The sequence below is a fragment of the Benincasa hispida genome, chromosome 7 (assembly GCF_027475165.1).
Source record: "Benincasa hispida cultivar pf3 chromosome 7, pf3_genome.v1.1, whole genome shotgun sequence".
In the NCBI taxonomy this organism is placed as follows: Eukaryota; Viridiplantae; Streptophyta; class Magnoliopsida; order Cucurbitales; family Cucurbitaceae; genus Benincasa; species Benincasa hispida.
Genome location: NC_143484.1, coordinates 5,499,018 through 5,525,200, shown reverse-complemented (window position 1 = coordinate 5,525,200; position 26,183 = coordinate 5,499,018).

The window sequence follows — 26,183 nt, the reverse complement described above, 5'->3', positions numbered from 1 at the left end:
TCAGCAAGTGAAAGCTTCGAGATAGAAGCTGACAGGCTTGTTGCAACCTTGAGTATACCAGAATGTAAGTGTGAGAATGTATCTATAGATTTCATTGTAGGGTTGCCCCAAATAGCAAAGGGCCTCACCATGATTTGGGTTGTAGTAAACACATTTCATTTTGGAAAAGTCTACTTTTTCGGTGAATAAGTGGAGGCAGTTATATATGAAAGAGGTGGTGAGGTTGCATGGAGTACTTATTTCTGTCATGTCTGACAGGGACCCTCGCTTTACATCTAGTTTTTGAAAGAGTCTCCAGTCAGCGTTGGGTATTCGATTAGATTTTAGTACAACTTTTTCACCCACAAATTGAAGGTCAAACTGAGCATTTGAACTAGACATTGGAGGATATGTTGTGTGCTTGTGCATTAGAGTTTTCAGGGAGTTTGAGACTCTCACCTGCATTTGATGGAGTTCACTTATAATAACAGTTATCAAGCTACCATTGGCATGTTGCCGCTTGAGGCCCTATATGGGAAGAGTTGCAGGTCTCCTGTATGTTGGGACGAGGTTGGTGAATAGAAGTTGCTAGGACATGAGTTAGTGCATACCATGAATGAGGCAATATAAAATATTAGTGCATGCAAATAGCTCAATTTGAAACTGATGACAAGGTGTTCTTAAAGGTGACACCTATGAAAGGTTTTTTGAGGTTCGGTAGAAAGGGAAAACTAAGTCCACGGTTTATTTGGCCTTTCGAGGTCTTGGAGCGTATTGGCCTTGTAGCTTATCAGTTGGCATTGTCACTGTCTCTCTCTTTAGTTCACAATGTTTTGCCATTTATCTACGTTGAAGAAGTATGTGACAGATCCGCCCTATGTGGTGGACTTTGAACCATTACAGTTGAATGAGAACCTGAGTTACGAAGAGAAGTCTATTCAAATCTTGGCCTAGAAAGTGAAACCGTTGCACAATAAAGAGACAACATTAGTGGAATAATCAGTTTGAGGAAGCAACATGGGAAGGGGAGGACGAGATAAGATCACAATATCCTAACTCTTTTAGGATTAAAACATTCAAAGATGAACGTTTCTTAAGAGGGAAGAATGTAACACCCTGAATATTCATTTAATTTTCATTAATTTATTTCGAATTTTTTGGATAGAGGGATTAGAATTCAAGACTTAAGTAATTTTCTAAATTAATTCCAATTTAGTTATTTTGAATTAATTGGAGTTATATTTGGTTTTGTTGTTAAAAAAGTGGATTATTCTAATGAGATAATTCTATTTTCTATTAAGAGATGGAGAATTTAAAATATTTTGGAGGAAAAAATTGGAAGAGATTTGGGATATTGGGATTTGATTTAATTTGGGTTAAATAATAAAAGATTTTGGATTGGAAAATTCTTATAAATAGAAAATTTTCAAAAATATTTACACTTTATAGGTAAAAGTTCCAAAAGTGGTTTGTACTTTAGAACCTTTTGCTATAAAATGTAAATATTTTTAGATATTTTTTTATATTTAAAAAGGATTTTTTTTCAAGAATTTAGAATTTAAGAGGGAAGGAGGATTTGGAGATAAAGGAGGAAAATGAAAATGAATAATTATATATATATATATAGAGGTTAATGTTTTATGTTCAAAGTACACTAATTCCTAGGTGGGCCCATGCACCAATTCACGGTGGAGCGTATCAAAATATGTTCAAAGTACACTAATTCCCGACCAGGCTCATGCAAGTATGCACCAATTCCTGGTCGAGCTCATGTAAAATATGTTCAATCAATTTCTTTTATACCCAGCGAAGACCCGGTGAAAACCGATGTAGTGATTTCAATCAATTTCCTTCATACTGTTGAAGCCCATTCGAGTATCTTAAACTTTTTGTATCCGATGAAGCTCGACCGAGAATTTTAACTCATTTTCTTTGTACCTGGTGATGCCCGACCGGGTCTCTTAAAAAAAATTATATATATATATTTTTTATAACTATATAAAAAAAAACAACCAAAACAATATAAATACAAGTACATGAATTCTAATATGGAAAACCAATTTTGGTGGATAATTTTTTGTATTGGAATGTGAAGAATTTTTTATCAATTAATTTTGGATAAATTAATTTTTTGTGAATAGATGTTTGTGGTGAATTAATTTGATAGATTGGTTATTGAAATTAAATGTGAGAATTTAATAAGAGGCATAAGAATAATTGTACAATCAAAATTTCTCAAATTTGTTTTTTCAAAAATGGGTCAAAAATAAAAATAAAATTCCAAAAAAGTCATTTTTGTCCATTTTCCTTCTTTCATACGCGCAAGAACCCCCTGCCTTCCATTTTTCGCTTGCATCGCGTATGCCGAGAAGACCTTCACCGCCGCCTAAAAACTGAGCCGCTTGACCGTCCCTTTTCTCCGTTCGTCGCTTTGCACCGTCGAGCCATACCGCCGCTTGTGTTAGCCAGTTGTGTTCGCCTGAAGCCGCCGTTCCTTCGACCCAAAAATCTGACCGCGCCGCTTCTTCCTTTGTTTCACCATTGACGCAGCGTGCTGCTGTCCTCACGATTCTGACCGACGCCAGATCGTCGTTCAATTGCCATCGACTGCCACAATACGTCAGCCAGTCACTACTGTCAAGTTTTCTGGCCTTGTTCTCACTGGAAAATCTGATTTTGGCTAAGGTTGTTAAGTTTCTTTTGATTTCTTGGTTAAATCTTGAGTACCCACTAAGTTGCGTTAAATCTTGGCTTGTCCCTAAGGTTGGACCATCAAATTGGTTCTTTCTTGAAGTCTTTAAATGAAGTTCGTTATAGAGGGCAAACACAACGTTTGATTAGTTGTTAGAGAATTTTAGATCGAATTTAAATTGGATGATGTAATTTGGGTGATTGAAACTTTTGGCTTTATTTGTAAGTTCTAAATATTGTTTATGACATAAAAAACTTGGTTCGCGATCTTTTTGAGCAAACAGGAGTTAGGATTGATTGAACTTGTTTGGACCAAATTTTAGTTAAAAAGTCTGTCTTTGTGTCAGGAATAAAATTTAAGGATTACTTTAATAGTATGAGCATGATGTTATTTATTTTTTTTATATGAGTTAATTATTTTATAGCATTTACTTAGTCTTTTTCTTTTTTCTTTTTTTTGTAAATTCGTGAATAGTATCGCTTTGAGGTGAATGCACGTTTATGGTAACGACCTAGTATAAGTCCTAAGAAGCTGAATCGTTACATCGTGGAGAAAAATCTTCTTAAATTGAAACAAAATATCAATTTGGCCATTCTAATGTGTGTGGCCATTTCTTTCAATTTTCCTATTTAGTTTGCGTCCACAAATCCTCTTTAAACGCATTTAATTTTATCATTTAATATAATAATAATAATAATAATAATAATAAATATTTATTATTATTATTATTATTATTTTAAAAAATTGTAATAAGACTAAATTTAAGTTTAAAGGAGGTATGTGAACTACATTGTTTGATATTAAAATTTTCTGTTTAATGTTGTTTTTTTTTTAAATATATTCATGCATTTTTTTTATTATCATTGTTTTTTTAGGAAAATATAGAATTTGAAGTTTTAATTTAAAATGTTATTATTATGTCCTTAAATGTCATTCAATATAATTATCAGATTCATGTTTAATTATATAAAATTTATTAATGAAAAAAACATTCAACATTTAATAACGAAAACTACGTATCCTTTATATCCTTTATATGTGGTTACATAATGACACGCGATTTCATTTTATATTTAATACATTTACAAAGAATATATTTTTGTTAGCTTTTGAAATGTATATGTAACCGTGCCCCAATTTCTTTATTTTATTAAGAAGCAAAGACAAATTTTATGACTCTCACATTTCCTCATATAAATATCTACTTTTTCTTATTATAAAGTTGTTAAGAATATTATAACAATAAATAGATGGTCACTGCCAACGCCATATGTCACTTTTCATGTTGTTCATGTGTCTTGTAATTATTCATATTTGGTGTCCATGTAAGTGCACATCCTGCTTACCACTTTTCTGACATTTGGTGGATCTTAAGATCACACATACATTGGTGAGAATCCTACTTCAAAATTCCACTAATTTTCATATTATTCAATTTTATAATTTTAGTTATTTTATTTTATATATTTAATATTATTATATAAATATATTATTATATTATATTTTCTCTATATCTGTGCTCTCTTTGTGCTCCTCAAATTCATAATACGTTATCAGTACGTGTTCCTGTCGTTTTCCCGCTATAAGTAGGTCATAAAGGTATGTCGGTTTTTCCCTCTTCGTTATAATTAATAAATTTAATGTTATTTTGCATATTCAATATCTATTAAATTTCTAACATAAGTACAATATTTTATGAAAGTGCTACCATGAAAAATCTCACAAAATTAGAATTTGTTGCACTTGATATTAACGTCAATAATTATTTGTTATGGGTACTTGATGTCGAAGTCCACCTGGATACTATGAATCTTGGGAAGACTATTAAAGAAAGAAATACGAAATCCAATCAGGAAAAAACAAAAACTATGATTTTTCTTCGTCATCATATTCACGAAGGATTGAAAATGGAGCATCTTACAATAAAAGATCCTCATATCATGTGAAACATTTTGAAAAAGAGGTATGATCATCAAAAAAACAGTTATTCTTCCTAAAGCTCGTTATGAGTGGATGCAATTGAGGCTATAAGATTTCAAAGCAATAAGTGATTACAACTCCGCATTATTTAAAATCAGTTCGAAATTGTTATTATGCGGAGAGAAAATTATTGATGCCAATATGAGAAGACATTTTCTACATTTGATGTCTCGAATATGCTCTTGTAGCAGCAATATCGAGAGAGGGGTTTTAAACAGTATTCTGAATTAATTTCATGTCTTCTCGTGGCCGAACAAAATAACGAGTTATTAATGAAAAATCATGAATCTCAACCAACCGGAACAACACCATTCCTTGAAGTGAATGCTGTGAATTTTAATAATAATCGTGGTCGAGGTCGTGGTTGTGGCAGAGGAAGAAATAATTATTATTTTCATGATGGTCGTTTTAATAATTCAAATTTCAAAAGAACCACACAAAATGATGATCACAAAGGAAAAACTCCACAAGATAAGAGTTAAAAAATTGTTGACAATAAATGCTTCCAATGTCGAATGACTGAGCATTGGCCACGTATCTGTCATACGTCAAAACACTTAGTTGACCTCTATCAACCCTCCATGGAGGAAAACGAGAGAAATGTGAAAACAACCAGGATAATGACATATTTGACCCATCCCACACGACAAATTTGGATGTGGCGGACTTCTTTGAATCTTCTGAAGAGAAGATTGACACAGTTGGTGGAACATCAAGTGTTTCTTTTGACTTTGAGAATATTTAGACTTAATGTTGTTGTTTTTCTTTTATCCATCTTCATGTTTTTTTAGTAACTTTTATATATTTCAAGTGTTGTTTTTCTTATTGTAATTATTTTCTTTTAGTGAAGAAACATACATCATTTTCATATGTTGGGTGACTAAAAATGAGTAAAGAAGATCTATATTTGGCAGACAGTGCAACTACACATACAATATTTACAAATAAAAAATACTTTTTCAAATTGACAAAGTTGAAAGCAAAAGTAAATACAATATCAGGTTCTGCAAACTTGATCGAAGGTTTTGGAAAAGCAAATATTATTTTGCCTAAAGGAACAAAATTTACAATTGACAATGCATTGTTCTCTAGTCAATCAAAGAGAAATCTCCTAAGTTTTAAAGATATATGTTGTCATGATTATCATATTAAGACTGATAGTAAGAATAATGTGGAATATCTATATATCATATCCATTGTCTCAAATGAAAAACGTATAATGGAAGAGTTTCCTGCTTTATCCTCTGGATGGTAGTATACTCATATACAAGTAATTGAAACATATGCAACAATGAACCTGAAGTTCATGAATCCAAACATATTTACAATTTGGCATGACTGATTGGGTCATCAAGGATCTATAATAATGAGGAGAATTATTGAGAATTCAAATGGACACCCATTGAAGAGTCAGAAGATTCTTCAATCTAATGAATTATCATGTGATGCTTGCCCTCAAAGAAAATTGATAATTAGACCATCACCAGCTAAAGTGGGGATTAAATCACCTGCATTTTTAGAACGAATTCATGGTGATATATGTGGACCTATTAACTCACCAAGTGGACGATTTAGATATTTTATGGTATTAATAGATGCATCTAGTAGATGGTCACATGTGTGCTTATTATCAAGTCGAAATCCTGCATTTGCAAGATCACTTGCTCAAATAATTAAGTTAAGAGCACAATTTCCTAATTATACAATTAAGACCATTCATCTTGATAATGCTGGTGAATTTACATCCCATTTTTTTTTTATAATTATTGTATGTCAATTAGGATAAATGTTGAACATTCTGTAGCTCATGTTCATACACAAAATGGTTTAGCAGAATCATTTATAAAACTTTTGCAATTAATTGCAAGACCATCACTTATGAGAGCTAAGCTTCCTTCATCTGTATGGGGAACATGCTATTTTGCATGCAATGTCACTTGTACGCACTAGGCCAGTAGATTATCATAAGTACTCGCCATTACAATTAGCTTATAGTTATGAGTTAAATATTTCCTATTTGAGAATTTTTTGATGTGCAGTATATGTTCTAATTGTTCCACCACAACACACTAAATGGGTCCTCAAAGAAGGTTAGGAATATATGTTGGATATGATTCCCCATCAATTATTAAATATATTGAACCCTTGACTGGTGATGTATTTACTGCACGATTTACTAATTGTCATTTTAATGAGACATTCCAACATTAGGGGAAGAACTACGAAGTTGGGAAAAGAAATTACATGGAATGCATCGTTATTGTCTCGTTTAGATCCTCGTACAGATTAATGTGAACTTAAAGTTCAGAAAATAATTCATTTGCGAAATATAGCAAATCAATTACCAGATGCATTTATAGATGCAAAGAAAGTAACTAAGTCACATATACCAGCTGCAAATTTTTCATAAAAAATTGATATCCCAACACAACAAGTTGTCACTAAGTCTAAAACACACCAGAAGCGTAGTAGACCAGTGGGTTCCAAAGATAAAAATTCTCGATAAAGAAAAATAATTAATAGTGAAAAAGACTTGGTTGAGGATGTAAATACCCATGAAAAAAATCCTCGACATGACTAGTAAGGAAGGTGAAATACCTAAAGAGAATAATGAAATTTCAATAAACAATGTCATGATAAAAAAAAGATGTAATTGAACGATCGAGTAAGTGGGAGGTGCGAGCTCTGTGTGGATTTGGTAGAGGGGAGGAGGAATTGGGAGAATGGCTAAGTCTATTGTATAGACTGAGTACTCGATCGTCTAGCAAACTTGATGCTTGATGCTTGATCGTTCACTCTCTTAATGACTATTGTATATCTTTTCTTTTTACCCGATCGAATGTATTGCACTAATGAAAAATTAAAACCATTTTCACTTTTATCCATCAGTTATTAAAACTGATTAAAAACTTTCCACTCAAAACGGTTAAAGGAGAAATTAACCACCAACAATTATCTTATAATTGTTTTATTATAAATAAATATAATAACTAATTTATCATATTATATTTATAACCTATAGTTTTAATTGTTGGGGTTGATGCCCTAAAGTCTCGTGTCCTGTAGTTTGTAAACAATACATACGAGCACCTGTGATTGTTAATATATGATATTTACTTCACATCTTGTTGTTTTGCTCGGTTATTTATTTTATTTGCTTTACCACAAATCAATAAACATAAAATCCTTGGTTATCTGTATGTGGCTCAAGCATGTATGTAGTGACATACAAGTGGATCATGTCTTGAGTGATAACCAAAATGGTTTATAGTAAATGGATAAAGGAGGGAAACCTTATCCTCGTAACGCTACGGATGCGACCCGCTTTATGGAATGGTCACAAGTATTGTGACTTGCCACAGATGGTCTGATCCTAATCATTCGTGTTGGGGACATGTGAGCGGGGGCGTCCTATACAAAGAGTTTGTATAAGACCTGACCACGAAGTGTTAATGTCTCGCTATATAACACGGTTCATGACAGAGACTTCACTTCATTAGGATGACGATAGGTAACATGACCTCAATCCTGAGTGAGTTGGGAACTCCTGCCATTGAGGGTGGTCCTTTGATTTGTATGGGTGTGACTAGCTAGGTCGTCGATTCAAACATACCATTTTGGGGATTCGTCTGATTTGGGAGCTGGGAACTCAGCCATACAAGATGGAATTTACTCATTCCCCGAGGCAGGGGTAAGTAGATAGATGGCTCCCTTAAGAGCTGATTCCGGGGCTTGAACGATGTGGCGCTACACACCTTCTCTTGGCTCGAGAAGTGTTCACACATAGTTGGACTGTGTTGTATTGTTCATTAGAGGAATAAGTGGTACTTAAGGAGTGAAATGTAACTATAGGGGCAACACGGTAAATTAGCCCAGCTGTACTTACGAGCATCTGTGAAGGGTCATCATACTCATGATTGGTTATATCCGATGGACACAGAAATATATCTGTGGTAAGAAGAGTTCAGTTGTTGGTCTTTAGTGGAATCACTGACAGTTAACGGATGGTGGATCTCGTGGCTAAAGAGTTTAGTCAGCTATTCACGTACCATTGGAGCTTCGAGCCACAGGTCCATTAGGTCACCTGGGTAGCTTGGATAAAGTCGAGAACCAGTGTTTGGGTTAATTTGAAATGTTCAAATTGACAAGAGGAAGTTCAATTATATATGATATAATTGGACTTGTTAATTATATATGATATAATTGGCTAAATGTATGAGATTCATTATTTTGGAGGAAATTAGATATAAATATGATTTATATCAAGTAGAGGAGAAAATACTATAGTAGATATATGATATCAAACTATAGGATATAAATATAATATGATTATATTTATTAATTAAACTAATTAATTAATTAATTGATAATTAACTGACTGATCCATGTTCGAACGTGGAAAGTGGGGCTGTGAAGGTCATGGTAACCGATGGATTAAAACAATGAAATTCATTTTCATTTGATAATTCAATTGTGCATTCGTATTCGTCCGCGCCCAAAAGAATCCGTGAAAGCGATCACGAGAGCCTTTACGATAGAAGCTCATTCATCTAAACGATCGTCTACCTCACGCATTCTCTAAACGATCGTATACATTTTTCCTAAACAATCGTGTAGCTCTACTATACGATAAGCATTTCTTCTATACGATAGCAGAGTTCATCTCCCATTTGCTTATCGTCTACGCGACGTCTTCTCCTCCGTCCTCTACCAAACTCACCAGAGCCCACTCTTTGGGTTTTTGACGCCGAGGATACCCGGGTTTCTCTTGGGGTGGTGTTTTCCCCGCTACATTGTTCGTGTACGCTTGGATCGTGCTGTTGTAGTCGACATACTCGCCGGGTGCCGGTAGATCGGTGGGAGGTTTTCCGCTGCTTTGGGTTCACACATACAAACAGAGTCTTCATCTGGTATGAACCTTTTTTCCTTGTGTTTTATTGTATTCTGAGCATGTCGATAATGAGTTTTATATGCATAACTGTATGTATGGAATGTATGTCGTTTGTATTTCAATCACTGTGAAATCGGAGCGATCTAAACCCGCTCATAGAACTCTCGGTTTGAGATCCTTCATTAATATCACATCATATTTAATATTTAAACCATAGTTCTTTTTCTCCTTTATTGCATTTAATATAAATCATATTTATATTAATTCCTCCAATTAATATATCTTATACATCAAATCAATTATATCACATATAATTTAAACAATTTAATTATATCATATATAATCAAATTCTCTCTTGTTAATTTGAATTTTTCAAACTAACCCAAAAACTGATTCTCAACATGAATCCATTGAGCTACCAACGGGACTTTATGGATCTGTAGCTTGAAGTTCCAACAGTACGTGAATAACTAACTAAACTCTTTAATCACGATATCCACCATCCGTTAACTGTCGAGCATCCCACTAAAGACCAACAGCTGCACTCTTCGCACTACAGATATATTTCTGTGTCCATCAGATATAACTAATCATTAATACAATGACCCTTCACAAATCGCTCGTAAGTACAACTGGTCAATTTACCGTTTTGCTCCTGTACTTAAACTCTAAGTACCACTGATTTCTTTAATGAACAATACATCATAGTCCCACTATGAGTGAACACTTCTCGGGCAATGAGAAGGTATGGCGCCACATTGTTCAAGCCCCGGAATCAGCCCTTAAGGGAATAATTTATCTACTTACCCCACTTCGAGGAAGAAGTGAATTCCGTCTTGTATAGCTGAGTTCCCAGCTCACCAATCAGATGAATCCCCAAAGTGGTAGGTTTAAATCGGCGATTTGGCCACTCGCACCCATATAAATCAAAGGACCGTCATCATAGGCATCGGTTCCCAACTCACTCGGGATTAAGGTCATGTTACCTATGGTCATCCTAGTGAAATGAAAGTCTCTGTCATGAACGACATTATATAATGTTACTAAATATTTTGTGTCTCTACATGAATGACCAGAATTAGATCATTTGTAGCACTTTACAACATTTGTAACATCTACAAAGAGGGTCATATCCATAGTGCCACTAGGATAAAGTTTCCCTCCTTTATCTATATACTACAGACTATTTAGGTTATCACTTAAGTCACGATCCACTTGTATGTCTCCACATACACGTTTAAGTTACAACGATAACCAGAGATCTTAGTTTATTGGTTTGTGGTTAATGTAACTAAAATATCTCATATTTCATAGACTTTAATGAATAAAATATCTCATATTATAAATCACAAATGTTTATTCATACAGGTGTTTACAAACTACAGAACCCAACGAGATTTAGGGTATCAACCCCAATAGTCACAAGATATAAAGCAAGACTAGTTGCATAAAGTTTTTCACAAAAACTTAGTATTGATTTTGAAGAGACATATTCTCTGGTGGTGGATGCAATTACACTAAGATATTTAATTGGCTTGACTGTGTATGAAAGTCTGGATATGCATCTTATGAATGTAGTTACAACATATTTATATGGATCTCTTGATAATGATATTTATATGAGAATCCCAGAAGGATTGAAGGTACCTGAAATATATACATCAAATTCCTGGGAATGATATTCAATAAAGTTACAGAGATCATTATATGGACTGAAACTGAAGGAACTCTTATCAAAGAGTACCTATGAGCGGAAGCAAGATCGTTCCAAATTCATTGTGATAGAAATAACGCATTTACAAACATACATACATGTTATGCATTAGAGAATAAATTAGACATGCTTTCAAAACTTAAAAACAAAGAACCGAAAGACTTACTTTTGAAGAACCTTTCTTCTGTCTTTCTCTTTATTTTGTTAGGAATAGCACCTCTCATTATCGCTGTGATCGTCAAGTCAATCGTCCATCAAATCTCGCTGCGCTCACCATCGAACGGTCTTCTACATGAACACACAACACGTAGGACACCACCACTTAGTAACCTCGATATTCTCGGAGTGAGAATCTAGAAGATGTGGGCTCTGTTGGATTTGATAGAAGGGAGGAGGAAATTATGATCGTTTACAACGACCAAGCGGGAGAAATTTGGTGTCTATCATTTAGATGAATGTTTGATTGTTTAGAAAAATGTGTACAATGGTTTAGGTAATCGGGGCTGATCGTTTAGGAAATCTCGCTCTCGCGCACAATCGTTTAGAAAAAAACTATACGATTGTTTAGGTCGACTGCGTGTGTACACAATCGTTTAGGAAAACTTGAGCTATCATGTAGGCTCTTGTTAACTATATGATGGGCAGTGCACAACCTTTTTTTTGAAGTGATAATCCTATCCCTTTGTAAAATGAAAACTATTTTCATTTAATCTTCAGTTATCAAAACTGAATGCAACTTCCCACATTCATGTATGGTTATGGAGAAAACCACCAACAAATATCTCATAATTTTTTTAATTATAAATAAATATAATTATATTATATTTATAACCTATAGTTTTAATATCACATCATGTGCAACATATAAACCACAGTTCATTTCTCCTCCATTAGATATAAATCATATTTATATCATTTTCTTCCAATTAATGTATCTCATACATCATGTCAACTATATCATATATAATCGACCGGTTTAATCATATCATATATAATAAAACTCTCTCTTGTCAATTTGAACACTTTAAACTAATCCAAGAACTGATTCTCAACTTTAATCCATTGAGCTACCAATGGGACCTTATGGACCTGTGGCTTGAAGCTCCAACGATACGTGAATAACTTACTAAACTTTTTAGCCATGAGATCCACCATCCGTTAACTGCCAGACACCACACCAAAGACCGACAACTACACTCTTTTCACCATAGATATATTTCTGTGTCCATCAAATATAACCAATCAATAGTACGATAATCCTTCACATATGCTCGTAAGTACAACTGGGCCAATTTACCGTTTTGCCTCTGTAGTTACATGTAACTCCTTAAGTACTACTGATCCCTCTAATGAACAATACAATATAGTCTTATAATGTGTGGACACCTCTCGGGCCATGAGAAGGTGTGTGACGCCACATCGTTCATGTCCTAGAATTAGTCCTTAAGGGAAAAATTTATCTACTTACCCCTGCTTCGGGGAAGTAGTGAATTCCATCTTGTGTAGCTGAATTCTCAGCTCCTAAATTAGACGAATCCCCAAAGTGGTAGGTTTGAGTCGAAAATTTGGCTACTCGCACCCATGTAAACCAAGGAACTGTCCTCAAAGGCAGGAGTTCCCAATTCACACAGGATTGAGGTCATGTTACCTATGGTCATCCTAGTGAAGTGAATTCTTTGTCATGAACGGTGTTATTTAACGAGACGTTAACACTTTGTGGTCAGGTCTTATACAAACTCTTTGTATAGGACGCCCCCGCTCGAATGTCTCCAACACGAATGATCAGGATCAGATCATCTGTGACAAGTCACAACACTTGTGACTATTCCATAAAGCGGGCCGCGTCCGTAGCATAACCAGGATAAGGTTTCCCTCTTATATTCATATACTACAGGCCATTTTAGTTATCACTTAAGGCATGATCCACTGTATGTCACCACATACATGCTTAAGTTACAACGACAACCAGGGATCTTAGTTTATTGGTTTGTGGTAAAGCAAATAAAACATCTTATGTTTCATAGACAATAATGAAGAAAATATCATATATTATTACATCACAAGCATTTATTCAATACAATATTTAGAAGCTACAGGACCCAACGAGAGTTTAGGGCATCATCCCCAACAGAAACAATCAGGATGAATGTGGTACAATTGCTTGAATGGATATTTATTGAAAGAAGGATATCAAAATAATCCAATATGTACGTGTGTTTTTATAAAGAAATCACAATTAGGATTTACTATTATAACTGTATAAATTGATGACTTGAATATAATTGAAACTCTTGAAACGCTTTCAAAGGCAATAGAATATCTTAAGAAAGAATTTAAGATGAAAGATCTCGGAAAAACAAAATTTTGCCTTGGTTTGCAAATTGAACATTTAGCAGATAGAATATTTATGTTGGATTTTATGTCCTAAAATTTGTAGTTTGTAAATTAATAAACATATTCTGTTTTGTTTTTCGAAAAAATTGTTATTGAAATTGTAATCTTGAATCCAATAAACTAAGTTCCTGAGGCTATTTAAATATAGACTTGAACTTTATGTGATGACATAAAACATGGATCAAGTTCGAATATATAGCCTAAAAATGGTCTATAGTATAGGGATAAGGTTGGGCGCATTGTTCTGAGGACACTATGGATGCGCCCCACTTTGTAGTTAGTACAAACGATGTGATCCTGAATCGTTCATATAGAGATATGTGAGTGGGGGCATCCTATGTAAAGAGTTTACATAAGACTGAATCATGAAATAGTCACTTTTTACGTTCTAAACGCCGTTTTATGTATAAAACTGACTATTTCGTTAATTGATGACCTAGATAACTTAATCTTAATCCTGAGCTAACTATAAACTCCTGTTCACTTGGAATTATCCTTAGATCTGCATAGGTGAGGGCAGCTCATTATCGGTGACCCAATAAGCCTCTCATTTCATGGGTAAGATCAGGTGGATAGTTGGGAAATAGGGTGCAAGACGGAATTCACTCCTACCTGTTATAGGGATAGTAGATAGGTTCCCTTTAGTAATGAATCCAGGTCTTGAACAAGGGGCCCTACCTTCTCCTTGGCCCGAGAGGGGTTCGGTTTTTAGGTTGAACCTTAAACCAATTGTTCATTAGAGGATCAGTGGAACTTAAGGTATAAGATGTAGTCTCGGGGGTAAAACGGTTTATATGACCCAGCCGAGATTACGAACAACTTGTGAAGAATTAGCTTACTAATCATGGTTATATCATATGGACACAAATATATCTATAGTGAGGGGAGTGCAACTACGGGACTATAGTGGAATGACCCGTGAATTAACGAATGTTGATTAGCTCTGTCTAAAGAATTTAGCCAGCTAATCTCGGATCATTAGAGCCCATGATCTATAGGTCCATTAGGTTCCCCTACTAGCTCATATGGAATAAACTTAGAACAATATGATAGAATAATTCGAATTGTTCGAATTAGGTGAAGAGAAAGAAACCGACAAGTATATGTGATATAGTGGTTGGTTTTTCAATTTAGAGATACAACTTTAATATTTAAATATGATTTAAATATCATGAATATGTTCATATTTGGAAGCTCGAAAATAATGGAAATGGTCAAAGATGTAAAAAGACAAAGAGTTGACTTTTGACTTTGAAAAGTCAAACTTTGACCGATCTTATATTCAAATGTGATTTGAATTTCGAGAAAATGAATGCGGATTCATGCTCGGGAGGTCAAAATTAGTCAACATGAAAAAAATCATAAAAAGTCAAAATATTGACTTTTAGGTCAAAGTTTGACTTTGACAAAATGACTATTTTGCCCTTTGACTAAAGTTAGTGAGAAAATCCAAACTTTTATTGGATAATTCCACTAACAAGATAGTAGGCAGGTGTTGGCTTATAGTGGAGACATTAAGCCCACTTAGATAGTGGATTCTAGGTGATGCAATTTTGGCCATTTTCTATAAATATGGGCCTTTTAATTTGGATTAAAAATTTTTGACATTTTGCCAAATTTCAAAATTGGGCTAAAAAAAAAAAAGAAAATCCAAACCAAAAAGAAAATCCATTTCTTTTTTTCATCTCTTTCTCTCTCTCAGTTTCTTCATCCATCGGGTCTCACAATCCGGTTCTGAGTCTAGAGGATAGTAGGTCAACTTTAGTGGTTGTTCGGCTCGTATTCGGGTGGAGATGAAAGCGTTTCGAGAGATTCAAAGGTAATTTCTTAAAAAAAAACCTAATTAATTAAGTAGGGTTGCATGCTATTTTCCTTTTAATTAAAAGCAATTAGAGTGTAATAAGATCCTTATGTCACTATGTATGTCTCGTGTTCCATCAATTTATTCATTAGTCAACTTATACAAGAAAATTTTTGAAAAGATTTTATATGGGCAAAGCACATCCATTAAATATTCCAATGGAAGTCCGTTCATTGGATATAAAGAAAGATATATTTCGACCTCGAGAAGATAATGAAGAACTTCTTGCTCCTAAAGTACCATATTTTAGTACAATTGGGTGCATTTATGTATCTTGCTAATAATACAAGACTAGATATTGCATTTCAGTAAATTTATTAGCTAGATATAGCTCTTATCCTACAAAAAGACATTGAAACGGAATTAAGCATATACTCTCTTATCTCTGAGGAACAATTGATATGAGTTTGTTTATTCAAATAAATAAAATTTTGATGTAGTTGGTTATGCAGATTCTGGATATTTATCTGATTCACACAAAACTAGATCTCAAACAGGTTATCTGTTCACATGTAGAGGAATTGCTATATCATGGCGATCGGTGAAATAGACTATAATGACCACTTCCTTAAATCATGCTGAAATTCTTGTAATTCACAAGGTTATTCGAGAATATATATGGCTAAAGTCAATGATTCAACACATTCGTGAAATATGTGACTTGTCTTCTAATAAAAATCTTCCAACAATATTATACGAAGACAACACAGCTTGCCCAAATCAAAGAGGATATATTAAAGGAGATAAAACAAAGCATACTTCATCGAAACTTTTCTACACTTATGATCTTGAAGAAAATGACGATATCACTGTACAACAAATTTGTTCGAAGGATAACCTGACAGACTTATTTACAAAGGCATTACCAACTGTAACTTTTGAAAAATTGGTACACAACATTGGAATGCGACGACTTAGAGATCTTAAGTGATGTTTTCGTGAGGGGGAGTAAATATATTGTATTCTTTTAAGAGTACGTATTATATGAAATATGTATTTTTTTTCCTTTACTAGGTTTTCTCCCATTGGATTTTTCCTCGTAAGGTTTTACGAGGTATATTTCATATATATGGGCATCCAAGGGGGAGTGTTATGAATCTTATAATAATAAATAGATGCCCATTGCTTAATGTCCCAAAGCCATGTGTCACCTTTTCATGTTGTTCATGTGCCTTGTAATTATTCATATTTGGTGTCGATGTAAGTCCATATCCTAACTTTGCCTATAAATAGTTTGGTGGATCTTAAGATCACACATACGTTTGTGAGAATTTCACTTCAAAATTCCACTCATGTTCATATTATCCAATTTTATAATTTTAGTTATTTTATTTTATATATTTAATATTATTATATTATATTTTCTCTGTGTTTTCTTTGTTCTCCTCAAATTAAAAAAAAAAAAAAAAGATTTTGAATGTAACCTATACTAGTATATATTGATAGAGAGTGTTTGGTTTTGGTACTTGAAATTGACGGTGGTGGAAAGAAAAATGAAATACAAAATGATAGGGTTGTGAAGCCATATGCTCTTCCAACATTTATGTTTCATTATTTTACTCTCTCTCACAAAGCCATTTCTTTTTGTCTCCATAATTTCATATCATCAATTATATCTAATTATCTAATAATAATAATAATTTTGTTACTTTACTTGGATATCTTTAATTAATAGAAACAAAATTAATATTAATTAATAGAAAAGAAATAAAATTAAAATGTTGATATTAATAGAAAATGAAAAATGAAAAATCAAATATCTTGTGAGTAGGCATGCATTAAAATGAAAATTTTAGAGGAGAATAACGAAGTAAACTAAACATAAATAGAATTGGAATATAAATATAGTTTGATATGCCAAATTAATTAAGATATTTCAATCAATATTTGTACCTTTTATTCCTTCTATAATGAGACATCTTTATATATACTAGTCCTTAACATACGCGATACATTTAATATAAAACAGAAGTGAAGTAGTGCATTTGGATATTATGCTATTCCACATTCATCTTTGAAATTTTAGCTATAGATAATTTAGGGAGTAACAAAAAAATATTTATTTTAAAAGATTTAAGAATAATAGTAATTTAGATATGTTACATAAATAACTTACTAAAATTATATTAAAAAAACTACTATTCTATTTTTTTTTTTTTTTATGTTATGCATATGATGTATCTAGATTTTATTGTATCATGTTAACAATATTTATAATAAGAAAAATTTAAACCAGTTAAAACTACATGTGTTTCATAAAGTTAAAATATATGTGTATGTATGCGTCGAAATAAAAGTATTATATTTCATAATATTTTTTTTCTTTATATATATATTTTTTGAAAAAAATTATATTACTAAAAAATTTTTTGAATTAATATATTTTTATTAAAGTTTTCGAATTGAAATTTTGATTTCTCAATTGAGATCTTAAGGAAATTTTAAAATAAAATCTATTCACATTTATTAGAACAAATTAATAATATTTGCATTTATATTTCTAACTACCATTTACTTTTTTTTTTTAATTAAAAAAATAGACTATTCTTTTATTTTTAAAAAAGATGGTATAAATTAAATCTCAATCCTAAGGAAAAAAAACATCTCATAGAAACTAAAAGATTTATTTCAAAAATTTTTTTTGAAAGAAATTCTTCCTTATATTTAATATATTAGTCGGATATAAAATATGATTTTTTTAATAAAAAAAGTATTTTTACTTTATTTAAAGTGAAGTAGATATTATTTATTATAGATAAAATTTGATTAAAAAATCTTTTTTCTTTATTTAATCACAACTTGATGTTAATTAGATGTGTTTTTTTAGAATATTTATTACTTAATGTAAGGTAGCTATTAGTTAGAGATAAAATGTGATTTGATTTTTTATTCTTTCCATGCAAATAGGTATATATTTGTCGATTATAGATACATATATAAGATTTTGATGAAGTTAGGTAAAGAGAATCTAATATATTATAGATTTATTGTTTAAATATTATTTCTGTTTAATTTAATAAATAAAAATATATTTATTATTCAATGTTTTTTACTATGATTGTTATGATAAAGTAAATGGAAGATCTAAACATTCAAATAGTTTTTCTCTAAAAAAAACTTTTTGGCAAGTGTTTTGATGGACCTTTAATATTAATATTGTTGTTTTCAAAACTTATTAGAGAAATATTGTTGTTTTGGGAGTTCGAGGCTAGAAGCCGAGGGTTGAGGATTCGATTAAAGTAGAGGTCGAAAGTTGAAAATTCGACAAACAAAGAAAAACTTGGAAATAATATGTATATTAGGGTTGTCGAGGATTGAAGTATAAGTCGAAACTTCAACCCTCGACAAGGAAGATAAGTGGGTGAAGCTAATTTTGTGATGAGGATCTCACTCTAGAGGGAAATCTCGCTAATTTTGTGATGGGAATCTCGTTCTAGAAGAGAATCTCCTAGAAATGTGGGCTGAGAAAAAAAAGCATTAATAATCATTAATGAAAAAATAACAAATTTTGAATTGTAAGAGAGAGCGAGATTCTGAGCGAGATTGTAAGAGAGAGTGAGATTCTAAAAGAGAGCGAGATTGTAAGAGAGAGCAAAATTGAGAGAGCGAGATTGTGAGAGAGATTGTAAGAGAGAGCGAGATTGAGAGCCAGATTGTAAGAGAGAGCGAGATTGTGAGCGAGAGCGAGATTGAGTTTAATTTGTTGTTATTTTAATTTGAAAAGGTTAATTTGTTGTTATTTTTAAAAATAGTTATAAAAAGTTTAATTTATTGTTATATTTAAAAATAGTTATAAAAAGTTTAATTTATTGTTATGTTTAAAAAGTTGATGTTCATACAACTTAAAAAGTTTATGTTTATAAACTAAAAGATTTAATATTTTTTAATATACTTCTTATAAAAAGTATAATACAAAAAATTGATGTTTGTCTTTTTTTTTTTTTTTTTTAGAAAATGGAAAGCAAATGCTTGGGATTTTTGTTGTTTACAAATGGTAATATGATTAATACAAAAAAGTTGTACATTATTATTTTAATTAACTTGTACATTATTCTTCTAATTAAGTTGTACATTATTCTTCTAATTAAGTTGTACATTATTCTTTTAATTAAGTTGTATATTATTCTTCTAATTAAGAAACAAATATTTTTTTTAATTGAGAAATAAATGTTTTTTTTTTTTTTTTCAGATCATGGCTTTAAACCCAAGACCTGTTGATCCCGATATTATGTACGACCAGTCCATTCATCGATCATCTATGTTGTATGGCGAGATCGTACTACCGGAGAAATATCTTGCAAGCGTCGAGAGAAAGTTCTCCAGCGCACTATCCCACTCCACCCTCGAATACTACTGCTACTGTGCACATATGGATTCTATGAGGTTACCAAATTAGGATTTATTCAGTTGGACTGACATCTGATCACAACTTTGGTTGAGAGATGGAGGCTCGAGACGCATACATTTCATATGTCTGTTGGAGAGTACACTATCACTCTACAAGACATAGAAGTGTTGTTGGGGTTACTTGTTGACGGTGAGCCGATCATCAGAGTGATGTACGATGACTGGTTAGAAGTTTGTCAACTGTACCTCGATGTGACCCCACCTGCCGACAAGATTAAAAGATCGAGGTTAAGTTTAATATGGTTAGGAACACAATTTCGTGAGCTCACAGATGATGCAGACGAGGAAACCGTCATAAGATATGCGCGAGCATATATACTACAAATGATGGGTGAAAGTCTGTTTTCAGATAAATCAAGTCATTTTGTTTACTTCATGTTCCTGCCATTGTTAGCTAACCTCCATGATGCGGGGCGGTATTCGTGGGGTGGAGCATGCTTGGCATGGTTGTATAAACAACCATGCAAAGCAACAAGACATAGTTGGGCCTTTCATACTTTTGCAACTATGGGCTTGGGAGTGATTTCCAACAATGGCTCCACAACTACAACATGTTAATGACACTCAGTTAGTTGGACGAGCCTACGGTTCTCGGTATATTGTTTTAATTCAATTTAATTTTTATATCACTCATCTAGTTAATTTAAATTCTAAATTATCAATTTAAAAATTTAGGAGGAGAGAAAATTTTTGTGTGACTAGGACAGCTACACATGTAGTCACCCAATATAGATACATGTTTGATCTGCTTCAACCTGAACAGGTACATTACACTGAACCTAATTGATTATTTTATACACATTTTTATTGTATTTGTCTTTAATATTATCTAATATAATATTTTGTGTTTCAAGTTATTTGGGAGTCGTACAAAATTATTATGCATACTTTGCCTAATTTTTATACGAATGGTCAAAACACATGGCGGACGATGAGTCCTCTCATATGTTTTCACATTGGTGAATGGGATCTTCCTGATAGGGTGATGAGACAATTCGGTTTTCAGCAGAATGTCCCATCGCCCTGTAATACTGAACCCATACTGCATGATATTGACCTAAGGACTGGAGATTGGTCCGAAAAAGTTGCACATTTAGTAGTGTGATGGCACTATCGTGCAAAGCTTATTGTAGTGGGGTTTTTCATGAACAGTTTGACATAGATGTCACTCAAGAATATATTCATTGGTATAATACACAAGGCGCTACGTCACTCGTCTGGGAGCAGCTGTGGGTCATCTGGTAAATGAATATTATCTAATTATTTTTAATTTAAATTTATTTTAAATATTGTCTAATTGTTTTATAATTCACAGAGATCGAACAACTGTAGACTCCGTGAGGTTGCGAATGATCCGAACTAGGTTCTTGCTATATGTAGTGACAACCAAAGCTATATGGAGGAAATTCATTATATGTACGATATACCTATTGTTCCTCCACCAACTCCTAGACGTAGAGGACCTGTTTGGGAAGGGGATGAGTTTGATGAAGTTGCACATAATGTGGAAGAGTTGTCCCCTATGATGCAGACGGAGAGTCAAACTGATTATGTTAGTCTGATGGTGATGATGCCAACATTTGGTTCATGACATTATGACTCAGAGGCTGGTCCTTCATCTTCATATGTGTATGGACATGATCAGGTTCATGGAGAGCATAATGACTATTTATATTATGAAGCGCCTGCAGAGGTACCAGAGCAACATCAAGAAGAACTCGGGCAACCTCAAGTTCGAAGTCGACAATGACAACTAGCTCGAAATCGACTACGTCCGCCTTGTGGGACACATTGATTTTTTTAATTATTTTTATATAAATGAGATATTTAATTTACATTTTTATTTTTATTTTTATGAGATATTATTTTTTTAATTTATTCTTTTTATATATTATGAATAGTAATTAGTTTGATATAGAAGCTTTTAAATGTCATTGACATAAATAATAACATCAGATAGTCTAAATCTAAAAAGTTAGGTAAAAAAAACTTCAATATTCAAATTTACATATTTTAGATAATAATTTGGGGACATAATAAATCAAATCAACACTCAAAACCTTCACATGCAAGTTTATAAATAAGACTGTATTATTGATATAAAGAACAAAAATTTTAATCACAGTAGTGAGGTTAATAGTTTAAAAGATTTTACAATAATGATCTTGGATTCCTTTTGTACATTTGGTACCAAGATTTTGATGGAGTTTTTTTCTTTTTTTCTTTTTTTAAAAAATATTAATAATAGTAAAATATTTTTAGAAATTATTTTTATAAAATGGAAAATTAAAAAAAAAAAAGAAAGGAAGAAAGGAAGAAGAAGGTGGAATGTGTAATAATTAAAAAAAGAAAAAAGGAAATTTGTACGAATATCTCGCTCTCGCTCAAAATCCTGATCTCGCTCTTGCTCTCAAAATCTCGCTCTCTCAAACTCTCGCTCTCGCTCAAACTCTCGCTCTCTCAAATCTCGCTCTCTCTCTTACTCTTCCCTCTTTCGTTCTCTCCCAATACAAAATTATTTTTAACACATCAAATAATTATGAGTGTTATGAGGAAGGTCTCCGGAATGAGGAAGGTCTTTCGTTCTCTCCACATCAAATAATTATGAGGAAGGTCTTTCGTTCTCTCCACATCAAATAATTATGAGGAAGGTCTCCGGAATGATAATTAAACAGATTCAATAATAATGTTAGGGCAAGGTCGAGGGTTCAAAGTTCGACGTGCAAATGTAAAATGAAACGGGACGGTCGAGGGTTCAAAATTCGACCTATCTAGATCGAATTTTCAACCCTCGACTTATTTATAAAAAAAAAACAATATTTTTACAAATAGTTTGAAAATAACAATATTTTCCTAAATAGTTTCTAAAAGGATAATATCTTTTTAATTTTTTCGTGTTTTGATTGGTTTAAAATAGTTCTAAATCTCAATTTAAAAAATCTTGTTTGAAGGAATAAGGAAAAAGAAAAGAAGCATAAGGTTTTCAATGGTACAAGAAGCTCTGGAAGGGTTAAAAATTTTTAAAAACCCAAGAAGGTAAAGAAGAGGAAGGAAAATGACTCCCTTCAACTATAGAAAATAAAATGAAAAATAAAAACATTTTTTTTATAATTTTTCTTAAAGAAAGGTTTAAATATACAAAATATTGAACTATAAAATTTAGAAATAATTTTTTATTAAAAAAAAAAAAACCAGAATTACATACATTTTGCATAATGAAAGATACCATTTATGCAGACATGTTGCCATAATAATCCATCCACAATAAGATCTATGCAAACAAATGATTCTAAATGATATAGTAATAACATTAGTAAGATTAAGGTGGACAAATATCTCTAAAATTTAAAAGAAAGAAAGGAATATATAATGTGCAACTAATCAATAAAGTCTCAAAGATCTAATAAAAACTCATTCAAGTTCTAATTTGATAAAAATTTCTAGATCAACTTAAGAAACCAGACGAAAGATGGATACATTTCTTGAGTCGAAAATTGCATTAGTCCAATTCACCATTTTACTTTCAATATATCAAAGAAAAATAATGACAAAAGATTAAGCAAAAATGTGCACAAGAATGCATGTGACAAGTCAAGCAAAGTAGAGATGCAAACATAAGAAACTTAATTGATTTTGACGAAAAGATGGTACATATCGGCAAACATAAAATAAAAAATATATTTTTAATTTTTTTTTTAGAATCTTATAATTAATTTGATGTGATAGTAAAAAAAATAAATTCTTAAAAGATTTTAAGTATTTAAATAGCAAGATTTTGATGTGTTAATTGTGATACTAAAAAATAAATTAAATATTGAAGTGATAAATATGATGATGAATACAATGAGTCTTTTTTTTTAAAAAAAAATTTATTCTCAATTTAATTTATTTGTGATTTTTTTAATGATAAATTTTGAAAATCAAGTATTATAATCAAATATTAGAGAACTAAATTTTAAAACAATAAAATCTATCCAAAAGTTCAAATAATCTATCCCATAACCCGTTTTAGATAGTATAGATGAAGTTAATTTCTCTTGAACACACGTACGCACGCGCACATACACACACGAATATATTTATTTATTTATTTATTCATTGGTGTTGAAATTATTATATTTATTTATTTTTAACCATAAAAGTTTAACTATTTTATTTTTATTATTTAACCTTGCAAATAGTTTTATTTAGTTATTTTTATTATTATTTCAAATGGCAAATAGGTGTTTTAGTTATTTAGATTTACTATATAAAAATGATTTGTCGATGCTGTTTTATTATTATTATTATTTATATAACATATAAAAACTTTCAACTTGTTCTAAATTTGGTATTTATTTAATTATTACTTTCAACATTTGTTTATATATTTTTAAAATAAATATAAGGATACACAATATATTTTAATTACAAATTTTAAATATATTATAGAGGAAGAAACCTTTTTAGTCCTTTTTAAGAAGAAAAATATTGGTTACACCCATCTCCATGTAGTCCAATCATGGCCATGCTCATGGCTCCGATGTCATCAGTTATGTTCATCACTATTTTTCGACTTATGAATAGTCTGGGAGAAGTTATGGGCACTACAAGAAATATGGGCTTTGATGTCGGTTGTAAAAACTAAAAATGGATGTACAATGTCGGTTTCTAAAAAAAAAAAGATCTTTTTAATGTCGGTTTTAAATCGATATTATAGGAGTACCTATAATGTCGGTTTAAAACCGACATTAATGATCTATTTTTTAAATCCACTAACTTACCGAACGTTTTAGGGTTTGAAAGGAAGTAAATATGCCATTTTCTTTTTCTCCCTCAAATTACATTTGCCAGCTCATCTCCATAGTCTCTCTCTCTTCAATTCACTCTCACGCAACCAACCAAAATCTCTCTCTCCTACTCTCGCCAAACCTTCCATTGTAGTACGTATCAACTCGACGCCATCCACCATCATCGTCGATCGGTACGTTCCATCGTTCTCCATAGCCTTCTTCTCCTCTCTTTCTCTTTCTTTCTCTAACTTTGTTTCGCCATCTCTCAAACACTGATCTGCTTCAGCATAGCTAGATCACGCTAAATATGACCACAACTTAGCTCAATATCGTCGGATTCGCAGTCCAACTTATTGTATCTGACTGAAATACTTTCCATCTCGCCGGATCTGACCATAGCGCATTCGATCTACCTGGATCAGACCGCATCACACTCGCTCTCGCCTGCTACGCACAAGGTTCACTGATAATATTGCTAAAATATGGTTGACGAGAAGGGTCACACTCTATTAGAGAGGTGTGATAAACTTCTTCACAGTCTATTAGGTAGGTAGTTTTTTCAGTATATGTGTTGTCATGTTTGAGGCTTTGCTTATTTATTTTTGAAATTATTTGTATACTTTTAAGTTACTCCAATATTTTGTGTCAGTTGGAGCCTTTGGTTAGTAGTGAGGCTTGGCAAGCTGAATTCTAGGTTTAGTGTTTTATTCATTTTCCTTGCTCTTATCTTTGTTTACCTACATAATTTCTTCAGCTTGACTAAAACTAATTTTCTCTTGATTTCTCTAGAGATGGGAGACCAGATATTTTTGAAGAATTGGCTCAAAAGCTAATGTGATTGAAGGGGTCCGAGATAATGAGAAAGAGGGTGAAGAGAAGAAATTACAAATATTATCAATGGTGACTGTTCGTATGAGGTTTCTAGAGAAATGTGTTTCGTGGAGTTGAACTTGAGTTGGTGTTGATGTTGGAGTTGATTTGATGCGATGTGGTTTGATCTCTAATATTTGATCCTCTGATTCTCTCTCAGTTGGGTGAATATGCTTGACTTGGAGAATGAAAGCACCGAACGTCCTTAAAGTAGAAGTCTTGGAAGCTTGGAGTAGAAGTCTTGGAAGAGTATTTGTGTCTTTAAAGGTCTTTTGCCTTATAGAAGTGCGACTTCAGGAGTCTTGGAAGCTTGAAGTAGAAGTCTTGGAAGAGTATTTGTGTCTTCAAAGGTCTTCTGCCTTATAGGAGTGCAGCTTCAGGAGTCTTGGAAGCTTGAAGTAGAAGTCTTGGAAGAGTCTTTGTGTCTTCAAAGGTCTTCTGCCTTATAAGAGTGCAGCTTCAGGAGTCTTGGAAGCTTGAAGTAGAAGTCTTGGAAGAGTATTTGTATCTTCAAAGGTCTTCTAACTTATAGAAGTGCAGCTTCAGGAGTCTTGGAAGCTTGAAGTAGAAGTCTTGGAAGAGTATTTGTGTCTTTAAAGGACTTCTGCCTTATAGGAGTGCAG